Raw genomic sequence first — 13,446 nt, 5'->3', positions numbered from 1 at the left:
GAATGCTAATATTACAAAGAAACACAGAATGTCATAACCAAATGTTTGGGACTCATTTAATGAAGCTTTATGAAGATAAAACTTACTAAGAAATGCCTCTTCTGCTGAGAGGGCAATGGCAACAAATGGGAAAGATTGAATATCACAACACCATTTGACGAGTCATCTGTTCCCCATGGGCTGAACTGTGGTTTGTATCTTATAGGAACAAAATATATCCTCATCTTCTACACATGTTTTTAGAAGAATAAGTGCACATTGTTGCAGAGGCTAGAGGCTTCAGAGCTCTGAAGCTTTGCAAGTGGTTGTGAGTCACTCCACATGGGTGCTGGAAACCAGACTCTGGTCCTCTGAAAGAACAGTGCACCCTTTTAACTGCTCAGCTATCTCTACAGGCCCACATTACTTTCCTAAAAACAGCTAAAGAGACAATAAATCAAGAGGCCTTTTTGGAAGCCAGAAAACCTTTGGGACCCTGAAAACTAACTAAAAAGAGAAGAATCTGATTCTGAGATACAGAAAATGACACAATGGCATCACTGTACGACAGACCATGGAGCACCCCAGTATGCTAAAACAAAAACCTAAAGTGCCTTAATGATAAAGTGGGAACATAGTATTCTGCACATATTTCAGCTTTGAGAACCAGAAAAAGATACGGCTGCATGAGGAATCATACAGCTGAGGTATATGTAGAAGACCCATCGAGTTGTCTGGCCTGATGTAAAGGGACAAGCGAATAGTTCAGAACATTGGGATGTTGGGATGTCTCAGTTGGTAGAAGACTTGCCTCACAAACCTGATGACTTGAGTATGATGTCCCAGCTTTCCTCATTTGTCTCCAGTGATACATGTGTGAGCATACCCACACACATAGACACATATACATGCATGCATACACATTAATCATCATCATTATGATCTTTAAACTAAAAGCAGTTTAATGCATTGTTGTCTATCCCCACTGTCTGTAAAGGAAAACACACATACACACACACACACACACACACACACACACACACACACACACACACACACAAAACTCAAAGAGAGCATGCACAGCAGTGTAAAAATAAAATTCCCCCAGCCTGGAACAAGCATTTGACTTTCATTTCCACAAGCATTCTACAACTAGCTTGCCATGAAGAACTCACCTCATTCCAAAGTGAGTCACAAAACACAAACACATGAGAAGATCTATTAAAATTCTAATAAAAAACTAATAAAGGGACCTGGAGCATAAGAATGTCAAAGGGCACCAAACAAAGGAATTGAAAATTGAATGTTATGACTGAATAGGTAATAATTTGAACAATTTGTTTCAATGAATAAAAACATTTGTAATAATATGGTCAGGCATAGTGGTATATTCCCTTAATCACAATACTAAGAAGGCAGAGGCAGACAGATCTCTGTGCATTTGAAGCTAGTCTGGTCTATAAAGAAAATTCTAGGCCATCCAGAGTTACATAATGATCCCTATCTCAAATAATAATAATAGTAATAATAATAATAATAATAATAATAATAATAATAATAATAATAATTATATTTACCAAAATGTTAAAAGTACAGGTTACAAAATATTAGTACAGAGGTGGCAAAATTGTATTAAAAATGGTGAAATGAAAGCCAGTGTAGGTTTGTTGCATGATACTGTTTATGGGAAATTGAAAACAAATGTCCTCCCACCCCAGATGAGGAACCTACGACAGGCAAAAGTAATGATATTACCAGAGTCCCACTTAGTAAACCAATGTATTTTATTGGGTTACTTATAGAAATATGGGTAAGTAGTGTTACTCACAGGTACAGAAATGACTCAGAGACAGCTGTACCATCCAAGCCTACAAGTATGGCTGACAACTTATAAAATCTGGAAACCTGAAAAGCATTTCACAACCAGCAGACAGCTCAACAGTTTGGAGAGTGGTCTTTGCAGGAAGCTCAGTTAGTCTAAGCCTCTTTCAGTTAGCTCAGCTCATCAGTGCTTATTTCAACCATTTGGTTGATAATCTGCTTGCTGTAGGAACTCAGCTTATCTGAGTGACCCTCAGTTGTCCATCCTTGCAGTTTATATATACCTGGAAAAAGAGGGGACTGGTAAATCTGGTCCATTTCAGGGACTTCCTGAAGCTATTCTTGAGTTTATCAAGCTTCTTGTCAGAATGGAATGCTTCACCTCCCCTTAGAATACTGTGTTTAGCCCTTTTAAACATCCTTCATCTAAACAAGCTTCCCTCAAGATGGATGCTTTTTATCCCAGAAAAGATTGCTATATGACAAAGTTATGAGGTAACTTGATAGTATTCTCTTCTTCCTACTTTGTGATGATTAGCTTTCATTGTTTACTTGGCAAAACTTAAAAACACATGAGAGCCTCAGTGAGAAACACAATGCAAATTGGGCTGGTTTATGGCATGCCTTTTGGGGTTGCCTTAAGTTAAATGATGTGGGAAGACTTGGGCCACTATGAATGACATCATTCCCTAGACTAGGGGTTCTGAAATGTACAAGAATGTAGAAATTGAGCTGAGCATAAGCAAGCAAGCAAGTGAGCTTACCTGTGATCACTTCTCTAACTCTGCTCTTCACTGTGATGTGATGCCACCATCGGTCTCAAGCTTTTGCCACTGTGATATCCTCATGGTGTCAGATTTTATCTTGGAGCTATGAACTACAATAAGCTTCTTTTCATCTAAGTTGCTTGTTGTTGGGGTTTTTTATAAGAGTAACAAACATGAAAGTAGAACACTATCTTTACATACATCTGCTAATACCATTCATGAGGGCTGTATTAGGATTTAGTAACTTCCAAAAGCTCGATTTCTTCTTTTTGTTTTGTTTGTTTTGTTTTGTTTGTTTGTTTGAGACAGGGTTTCTCTGTGTAGTTTTGGTGCCTATCCTGGATCTTGCTCTGTAGACCAGGCAGGCCTCAAACTCATAGAGATCGATCTGGCTCTGCCTCCCAAGTGCTGGGATTAAAGACATGTGCCACCAACATCTAGCACTCAGTCTCTTAATAATGCTACTCTGGGTAATAAATTCTAATGTGAAGTTTAGAGAAAGCACAAACATTGAAGCCATATCAAAATGAATGGTTAGAAACTTTTCATAGTTGGTAACAAATACCTTAAGAGATGTGTAAAATGAGGAAGCAGTAGAAGCAATCTCACTAATGTTATCATCAAGACAAGCATAGCTACAATCACTTATTATACTTAACTCATCATGTTATTTTAAAATAATTAATGCAAATTAGTTGAAAATATGTTACAAATCACATAAGGATTAACACTAACTTATGATTATAAGCTAATACCTCATAGGGTCTACACAGGAAGAACAATATTAGAACATAAATATTTAGAAATAAAATATTGAGCAATAGATCCAGCCCAGAACTATCATCTAGACCAGAGGACTCCCCCCCCAAGGTTCCCCTTCTCCAAGATCTCCCCCACAGACCCTGCAAAATCTATGCCCTGCCCCCACACCCATCTCCCTGAGACCCCAGGCACTGCCTGAGACTCAGAGAACAGCCCCCAACTCCCATCCAGCCCAGAGCTACCATCTAGACCACAGAGAGGCTTCCTGAATCTTTCAGCTCTGTCTAGACCAAGAGTGCTGATAAGTCCAAGAACAAATCTACAAGGAGATGGGCAGACGTCAAGGCAGAAGTACATAAAACAAAATAAAGAGCAATACAGCATCACCAGAACCTAGCCCTCCTCCAACAGCTACACCTGAACATCACAGAATGGAAGAAGAAGAAGAAAACAACCTTATGAATAACATCACGAAGATGCAAGAGGCTAACAAAGAATATTTCAAAAATGAAATGGAGGAACAGATAAACAAAAAAATGAGAAGAATCCCATAACAAACTAGAGGACAGATGTTGGTGGCACATGCCTTTAATTCCAGCACTCTGGAGGCAGAGCCAGGCAGATCTCTGTGAGTTCAGGGCCAGCCTGGGCTACCAAGTGAGTTCCAGGAAAGGCTCAAAGCTATATATAAAAAAAAAACCCTGTCTCGAAAAACAAACAAATAAACAAACAAACAAAAAAAAACCTACAGGAAAAGACAAATAAAGCAGAAGAAAACAATAAATCCCTGAAAGAAAATCATGAAAAAGCAATGCAAGAGTTGAGGGAAACAGTCTAAGACCTGAAAAGGGAAATAGAAAAAATGAAGAAGACACAGAGGGTATACTGGAAATAGAAAATCTGAGTAAACAAACAGGAACTTCAGATGCAAGTATAACCAAGAGAATGCAAGAGAAGGAAGAGAGGATCTCTGGTGTTGGAGATACAGTAGAAGAAATATATTCATCAGTCAAAGAAAACACTAAAGCCAACAAAGTCATGACCCAGAATGTCCAAGAAATTTGGGATACGATGAAAAGACCAAACCTATGAATAATAGGGATAGAAGAAGGAGAAGAATACCAACTAAAAGGCACAGAAAATATATTCAACAATATCATAGAAGAAAACTTTCCCAACTTAAAGAATGAAATGCCTATGAAGATACAAGAAGCCTGTAGAACACCAAACAGACTAGCCCCCCAAAAAGTCCCCTTACCACATAATAATTAAACAACTAAATGTACAGAATGAATAATATTAAGAGCAGCAAAGGAAAAAGGCCAAGTGACTTATAAAGACAAACTCATCAGAATAACACCCAATTTCTCAATGGAGACTTTGAAAGCCAGAAGGACCTGGATAGATGTAATGCAGACACTAAGAGACCATGGATGCCAGCCTAGACTAATATACCCAGCAAAACTTTTAATCATCATAGATGAAGTGAACAAGACATTCTAAGACAAAGCCAGATTTAAAGAGTACTTATCAAATAAACCTAGCCCTACAGAAAGCACTAGAAGGAAAATTCCAACCCGAGGAAGTCGGATACACCTTTGAAAATATAGGCAATTGATAACAGCACAACAGTAAACCCCAAAGAAGAGAAGTACACACACACTACCACAATAATAATAATAATAATAATAATAATAATAATAATAACAGGATTAAACCATCACTGGTCATTAATATCCTTTAATATCAATGGATTTAATTCACCTATAAAAAGACACAGGCTAACAGAATGGATACAAAAGGAGGACCCAGCCAGCAGACACTAATAAAGGGATGTTCTTTTTTTTTTTTTTTTTGAGACAGAGTTTCCTGTTGGGAATTTAGCTCAGTGGTAGAGCGCTTGCGAGGCAAGCAAAAAGCCCTGGGTTTGCAAAAAACAAAACAAAACAAAACAAAACAAAACAAAACAAAAAAGCAGGATCCATCTTTCTACTGCATACAAGAAACACACCTCAAATTCAAAGATAGAGACCTCCTAAGAATAAAAGGCTCGGAAAAGACTTTCCAATAAAATGGTCTTAAGAAGCAAGCTGGTGTAGACATCCTAATATCCAGCAAAATAGACTTCAAACTAAAATCAATCAAAAGAGATCAAGAAGGGCATTACATACTCATCACATGAAAGATCCACAAACATGGAGTTTCAATACTGAACATTTATGCCCCAAAGAAAAGGGCATCCACATATGTAAAAGAAATATTACTAAAGCTTAAATCACATATAAAACCCCCACATTAATAGTGGGAGACTTCAATACCCCACTTCCACCTCTGGACAAATCTGCCAAATAGAAACTTAACAGAGAAATAAAGGACTTAATTGATGTTATAACTCAAATGGATTTAATCTATATTTACAGAACACTCATCCTTTTCCTTTTCTTTTCTTTTTTTTTTTTTTTTTTTTTTTTGAGGATCGAACTCAGGGCCTTGTGCTTGCTAGGCAAGTGCTCTACCACTGAGCTCTAACAAAAAAGAATATACCTTCTTCTCAGCACCCCATGGAACCTTCTCTAAAATTGACCACAAACTTGGCCACAAAGCAAAGCTCCACAAATACAAAACAATTGCAATAACCTCCTGCATTCTATCAGACGACCATGGTTTAAAGTTAGATTTCAACAACAACAAAAACTGCAGAAAACCTACAATCTCATAGAAACTGAATAATGCTCAACTGAATCACCAATGGGTTAAGGAAGACATAAAGAAAGAAATTAAACAGTTCTTAGAGATCAATGAAAATGAATACACCACATACCCAAACTTATGGGACACTATGAAAGCAGTGCTAAGAGGGAAATTCATAGCACTAAATGCCCACATAAAGAAGTTGGAGAAATCTCACACTAGCGACTTAATAGCACAACTGAAAGCTCTAGAACAAGAAGAAGCAAAGTCTCCCAGGAAGAATAGACACCAGGAAATTATCAAATTGAGAGATGAAATCAATAAAATAGAAACAAAGATAAAAATACAAAAAATTAATGAAACAAAGAGTTGGTTATTTTGAGAAAATCAACAAGATAGACAAGCCCTAATCCAACCTAACCAAAAGACAGAGAGAGAGCATCCAGACTAACAAAATCAGAAATGAAAAGGGCGACATAACAAGAGACAATGAGGAAATCCAGAGAATCATCAGGTCATACTTCAAAAACGTCTACTCTACAAAACTAGAAAATCTAGAAGAAATGGATAATTTTCTGGATAGGTACCACACACCTAAGTTAAATCAAGACCAGATAAACAAAACATTTAAATAGTCCAATAACCCCTAAGGAAATAGAATCAGTCATTAAAAGTCTCCTAACCAAAAAAAGCCCAGGACCACATGGTTTCAGTGCAGAATTCTACCAGATCTTCAAAGAAGACTTAATACCAATACTCTTTAAATTATTCCACACCATAGAAGCAGAAGGAATATTACCAAACTCCTTCTATGAAGCTACAATTACCCTGATTCCTAAACCAAACAAAGATACAACAAAGAAAGAGAACTACAGACCGATCTCCCTCATGAACGTTGATGCAAAAATACTCAATAAAATACTGGCAAACAGACTGCAAGAACACATCAAAACAATTATCCACCATGATCAAGTAGGCTTCATCCCAGGGATGCAAAGGTGGTTCAAAATATGAAAGTCCGTCGATGTAATATACCATATAAACAAACTTAAACAAACAAACAACAAAAACATGATCATCTCACTAGAAGCAGAACAGGCATTTGACAAAATCCAACACCCCTTCATGATAAAGGTCTTGGAGTGATCAGGAACACAGGGAAAATACGTAAACATAATAAAGGCAATGTACAGCAAGTCAAAGCCAACATCAAATTAAATGGAGAGAAACTCAAAGAGATTCCACTAAAATCAGGAACAAGGCAAAGCTGTCTGCTCTACCCATATTTATTCAATATAGTACTTGAAGTTCTACATAGAACAATGAGACAACATAAGGAGATTAAGGGGATACAAATTGGAAAGGAAAAAGTCAAGTTTCCTTATTTGCATATGACATGATAGTATACAAGAGTGACCACAAAAATTCAAACAAAGAACTGATACAGGTTATAAACACCTTCAGCAACATAGCAGAATACACGCTCAACTCAAAAAAATAATAATAATAAGTAGTCCTCCTATATGCAATAGACAAACAGGCTGAGAAGGAAATCAGAGATACATCACCCTTTACAATAGCTACAATAGATATAAAATACTTTGGCGTTACTCTAAGCAAGTGAAGGACCTATATGACAAGAACTTTAAGTCCCTGAAAATGAAATTGAAGAAGATGTCAGAAAATGGAAATATCTCCCATGATCATGGATAGGCAGGATTAATATAGTAAAAATGGCAATCTTACCAAAAGCAATCTACAGATTCAATGCAATCCCCATCAAAATACCAACACAATTCTTCACAGACTTGGAAAGAGTAATACTCAACTTCATGTGGAAAAACAAAAAACCCAGGATAGCCAAAAGAATCCTGTACAATAAAACAACCTCTGGAGGCATCACAATCCCCAACCTCAAGCTCTACTGTAGAGCTACAGTAATAAAAACAACTTGGTACTGGCATAAAAACTGACATGTGGACCAATGGAATTGAATTGAAGACCCTGATATTAATCTGCACACCTATGAACATATAAGTTTTGACAAAGAAGCCAAAACTTTACAATGGCAAAAAGAAAGCATCTTCAATAAATGGTGCTGGCATAACTGGATGTCAACGTGTAGAAGGCTGCAAATAGAACCATATCTGTCATTGTGCACAAAACTTAAGTCCAAGTGGATCAAAGACCTCAAAATAAGTCCAGTTACTCTGAACTCGATAGAAGAGAAAGTAGGAAGTACTCTTGAATGCATTGGCATAGGAGATCACTTCCTAAATATAATACCAGTAGCACAGACACTGAGAGAAACAATCAATCAATGAGACCTCTTGAAACTGAGAAGCTTTTGTAGAGCAAAGGACATGGTCAATAAGACAAAGCGACAACCTACAGAATGGGAAAAGGTTTTCACCAGTCCCACATCTGACAGAGGGCTAATATCCAGAATATATAAAGAATTCAAGAAATTAGACACCAAAATACCCAACAGTCCAATTAAGAAATGGGCTATAGAACTAGACAGAGAATTCTCAACAGAGGAAGCTCAAATGGCTGAAAGACATTTAAGGAATTGCTCAACATCCCTAATCATCAGGGAAATGCAAATCAAAATGACTCTGAGATACCACCTTACACCTGTCAGAATGGCTAAGATCAAAAACACAGAAGACAGCTTATGCTGGAGAGGATGTGGAGCAAGGGGAATTCTCTTCCACTGCTTGTGGAGATGCAAGCTTGTACAGCCACTTTGGAAATCAATGTGGTACTTTCTTAGAAAACTGGGAATCCATCTCCCCCAAGACCGAGCTATAGCACTCTTGGGCATATACCCAAGGAATGCTCAATCATACCGCAAGGACAAATGCTCAGCTATGTTCATATCAGCATTGTTTTAATAGCCAGAACCTGGAAACAACCTAGATCCCTTTCAACTGAAGAATGGATAAAGAAAATATGGTACATATATACAATGGAGTACTACTCAGCAGAGAAAAACAATGACATTATGAGGTTTGCAGGCAAATGGATAGATCTAGAAAAAAATCATCCTGAGTGAGGTAACCCAGACTCAGAAGGACAAACATGGTATGTACTCACTCATAGGAGGATACTAGATGTAAAACAAAGATGACTAGACTGATACACAACTCCAGGGATGCTCCCTAGAAAACAGGACCCTAAGAAAGACACAGGGATTGCCCAATGACAGAGAAATAGATGAGATCTACATGAACAATCTGGACATGAGTAGTGGTAATGAAGGGCAAGGTTCAAGGGAAAGAGTGTGGAGTGGGAGATCCCAGCTGGATCAAGAACAGAGAGAGAGAAAACAAGGAATAAGAGACCATTATAAATGAAGACCACATTTGAATAGGAAGAAGCAAAATGCTAGAGAGGTCCCCAGAAATCCAGAAAGATACCTCCACTGAAGACTACTAGCAAAGGTCGAGAGAAAGCCCAAACTGACCTAGTCTGGTGATTGGATGGCCAAACACCCTAACTGTCATGTTAGAAATCTCATCCAATGACTGAGGGAAGTGGATGCAAATATTCATGGCCAGGCCCCAGGTGGAGCTCCAGGAGTCTAATTGGCGAGAAAGAGAAGGAATTGTATGAGTGAGAATTGTTGAGACCAAGATTAGAAAAAGCACAGGGACAAATAGCCAAACTAATGGAAAAACACATGAACTATGAATCAATAGCTGAGGATCCCCCAACTGGATCAGGCCTTCTGGATAAGTGAGACAGTTGATTAGCTTGAACTGTTTGGGAGGCACCCAGGCAGGTCCGTAGTGCATGAGCTGGCTGTTTGGAACCTGAGGCCTATGCAGGGACACTTTTTTTCCCTGGGAGGAGGGGACTGGACCTGCCTGTACTGAATCCACCAGGTTGAGCTGAGTCCCCAGGGGAGTCTTTGCCCTGGAGGAGATGGGAATGTGGGAGGAGCTGGGGAGAAAGTGTGGAGGGGTAGAAGACAAAGGAATCTATGGCTGATATGTAAAATTAAATTAAATTATAGAAAAAGAGAAATAGGTATCAAATATGAAAGAGCTATGTGAAAATTCTAAATGTGCTGAGAGAGAGAAATGAAGGTTTAAATAAAATGTCATACTGTGTTTCTGAAGAGGATTTTCAACTCATAAAGTTATATTTCCACCCCTCATCCCAATAACCTAGAAATGTGTAATGGGTGCTTGTCTCTCCTCTCATGAATGTGTCTTTTCCTCAGAGGCATAGCAAGGAGTCCCTGGCAAGGGTATGAGATGGGGAAACCTCTGACAGAGCTTGATGTTAAATTTCTCATCCCATCATGAGCCACTAATAAATCAAGATCTGGTTTTATTTGGGGGCTTTGCAATGCCCCTTCAAAGTTTCTCTGCAGCTTCTACCTGAAGAATAGACATTATCAACTCAAAGGCACATGAGAACACTCAGAAAAGAAGTAATCCCTGTGTGTGTGTGTGTGTGTGTGTGTGTGTGTGTGTGTGTGTGTGTGTACATTCTACAAATCTGTGCTTCGATGGAGTTTACAAAAGGCTCAGTTCTACAACTCTGCCCTCAACTTATATGCTAATAGCAAATCCTAGGCTTCCCTATACCTCTCCAACCAGCTATAAATCGGGGTCCCTTACAAACTGCTCTTAGTTCAATAATTTTCTAAAAGTGCTCACAGAATGGTCAAGAAAACCATTTAGCTGTTATTACTTCTTTATTATATATGGTAAGACCAAAAGAAGAGAGGCATAGGCACAGCTAAGAATGTGCCTTCCAGGGAAATAGATTTCATAGTTATACTGGGGACAGGTGGGGACTGGAACATGAGGGATCAGATGTGGGGGGTGGAGGATGAGAGTACTGAAAGAGATGACTGGAAAGGGGGGTGCTTGGAGGTGAGGTACAAATCTAGTCTAAGGGAAACTCCCAGTAATCCACAAGGATGACCCCAGCTAAGATTCCGAGCAATAGGGGATACATAGCCAGAACTGGTCATCTCCTGTGACCTGGCAAGATTTCCATAGAGGGATCTGGATACTAACCCAGTCACATGACCTTCAATGTACAAAATGTCTTGGCTGTGGAATGTGCTAGGATTAGAGCCTAGCCAAACTGACTTCAGAGAGGCTTCATCTCACAACTAATGGAAACAGAAGCAGAGATCCATAGCCAAACATTTGGCAGCACTCAGGGAATCTTGAAGAATAGGGAAAAGAAGGATTGTAGAATCCAGAGGGGTCAAGGACACCGTAATAAAACCCACAAAAATAGCTAACCTGAGCTCAAACGGACTTACAGAGACAGAACCAACAACCAGGGAGCCTTCATGGGACTGACCTAGACCCTCTGCATATGTGTTTCAATTGTGCAGCTTGGTCTTCTTGTAGGGGTCCTAACAGTGGGCTATCTCTGACTCTTTTGCTATCTTTTGGAACCCTATTCTTCATACTGGGCTGCCTTGTCCAGCCTTAATATGAAGGGAGGGACTAGTCTTACTGCAACTTGACATGCCATGTTTTGCTGATACCCATGGGAGGACTGCCCTTTTCTGAAAAGAAATGGAGGAGGAGTGCATGAGAGAGTGCAGAAGGGAAGCAGGGGGGGAGGATGAGGGAATGGGAGGGAAGGATGAAAGGGAACCTGCAGTTGGGATGTAATAAAGGAAGCAAGAAAGAATGGAAGGGAGGGAGGGAGAGAGGGAGAGAGACAGAAAGAGACAGAGACAGAGAGACAGAAAGGAAGGAAGGAAGGAAAGGAAGAAAGAAAGAAAGAAGGAAAGAAAGAAAGAAAGAAAGAGAGGGAAAAGAACATGGTTTCCTGATATATTTCAGGCACATCACCATGTCTCCAAACTACAAGTTAAGATAATTTCGAAATTTCATTATGCATACATAATTGATTAATCCATTGACTGATGATAATTAACACTACCTGTCTATTCCAAAAGAGGCTGCAGGATGGTACAAAAATTCCAGTCCTGTGCTTTGTTTGGCTGTGTGTTAAGTGTGCTACCAACAATTCATATGGTGGCTAGCGATGTGGTAGACCATATGTAAAGGATGGAGAGATGAGATAACATTAGATTTTGTAAGCACCAGCCTCATATCCACAGTGACCAGTGCTTATCTGGAAGATTGGCTTACTTCTGGAAGAAAACAGATTTTGTTTTAAAGAAAACTCAAAATATACTTTGTCCCATTTGCATAAAACCAATTCCCTTCCCACTCCACCATGTTTTTGTTTGTTTCTGATGCAGCAAGGAGGATGTTATGAGAATATCAGCAACAGTCTTAAACCTTCTTTGCCACAGTGACACAAAACAGACTAATGTATTCTCTGTCCACATGGATTATAGCTTCTGATGCCAGCCTACATCCTGTGATCCTATGCTGTCTATGAAACCAAACAATTGCTAACATAAAAACAAACTCTTCCTGCTTCTGAGAGCCAGACTTTTAACTCTGCTGTGAACAAGCACCACACCAGCACATTTCTCACTGGATTATGGCATCTACATGATCTTCTATGGGACATTAAGAGCTAGGTCTATGATTTTCAGTGGATAATATGTTTCCAAAGCATTTGCATTTGTAATCGCCCTACATAGCCCATAGTAATTCTGTCACACACATCTGCAGATCTTGGTTTTCCTACTCTCATCTGTGACAGAAAACCATATGATCATTCTTTGGCCATAATACTGGGAAGTGCAGAGAAGAAATTTGTTGGGTCAAAGGAAATAAAATATAACTAATCAAATAACAATGGCCTGAGCTCTGTGATTTCAGCCTTTGGTTTCTTTTCTCAAGCCATTAAGACTCATACTGCACTATCTACTTAAAGTAGCCTACAATAAAGTGATAGAAAACACTGAAATTGAGTCATTTGCTATCTACTAATTTGGTTATTTAAAATATTTGATATATTTTCATTTTTGTGTGTGGTTCTAGAGATAGAACTTAAGGCTCATGTATGCTAGGCAAGCAATGTCTCATTCAGCCACACCCCAGCCCAGAAACTGTCATCTCTATGGTTCTTCTGCATTCAGTTTCTGTGAATTATTTGAGATTTCTCAGTGCCCGAGAAATTAAAATAATTACAGCATGAAATAAGCTGAGTTCAGGAGGCCATGTTCCTTTTGTTCTCTTCTATAAATATACTTTGAAATAGAAGTTGGTACTCTGGATTGTCATTGTAAATTCACTGTCATAGCTAAGAATACTTGACAGCATAGATCACAGAGTGAATGCTTTGGGATGGCACAAATATGAGATATTGAGGGCAGGCAAAATTGTGACATTTACAGATAGAGCACTTAAAATTTTTTCACAAAAAGTTGCCTGCTGAAGCCAATCTGTTTAAGACTTTTCACCTTCTTTACTAAAGAGAGTAGAGCCTGATGAAATTAACACACTGCAGGCCAGCTGCT

This window comes from Onychomys torridus, chromosome 2 (assembly GCF_903995425.1).
Source record: "Onychomys torridus chromosome 2, mOncTor1.1, whole genome shotgun sequence".
NCBI classification, from domain to species: domain Eukaryota; kingdom Metazoa; phylum Chordata; class Mammalia; order Rodentia; family Cricetidae; genus Onychomys; species Onychomys torridus.
Note: the sequence above shows the minus strand (reverse complement) of the source record.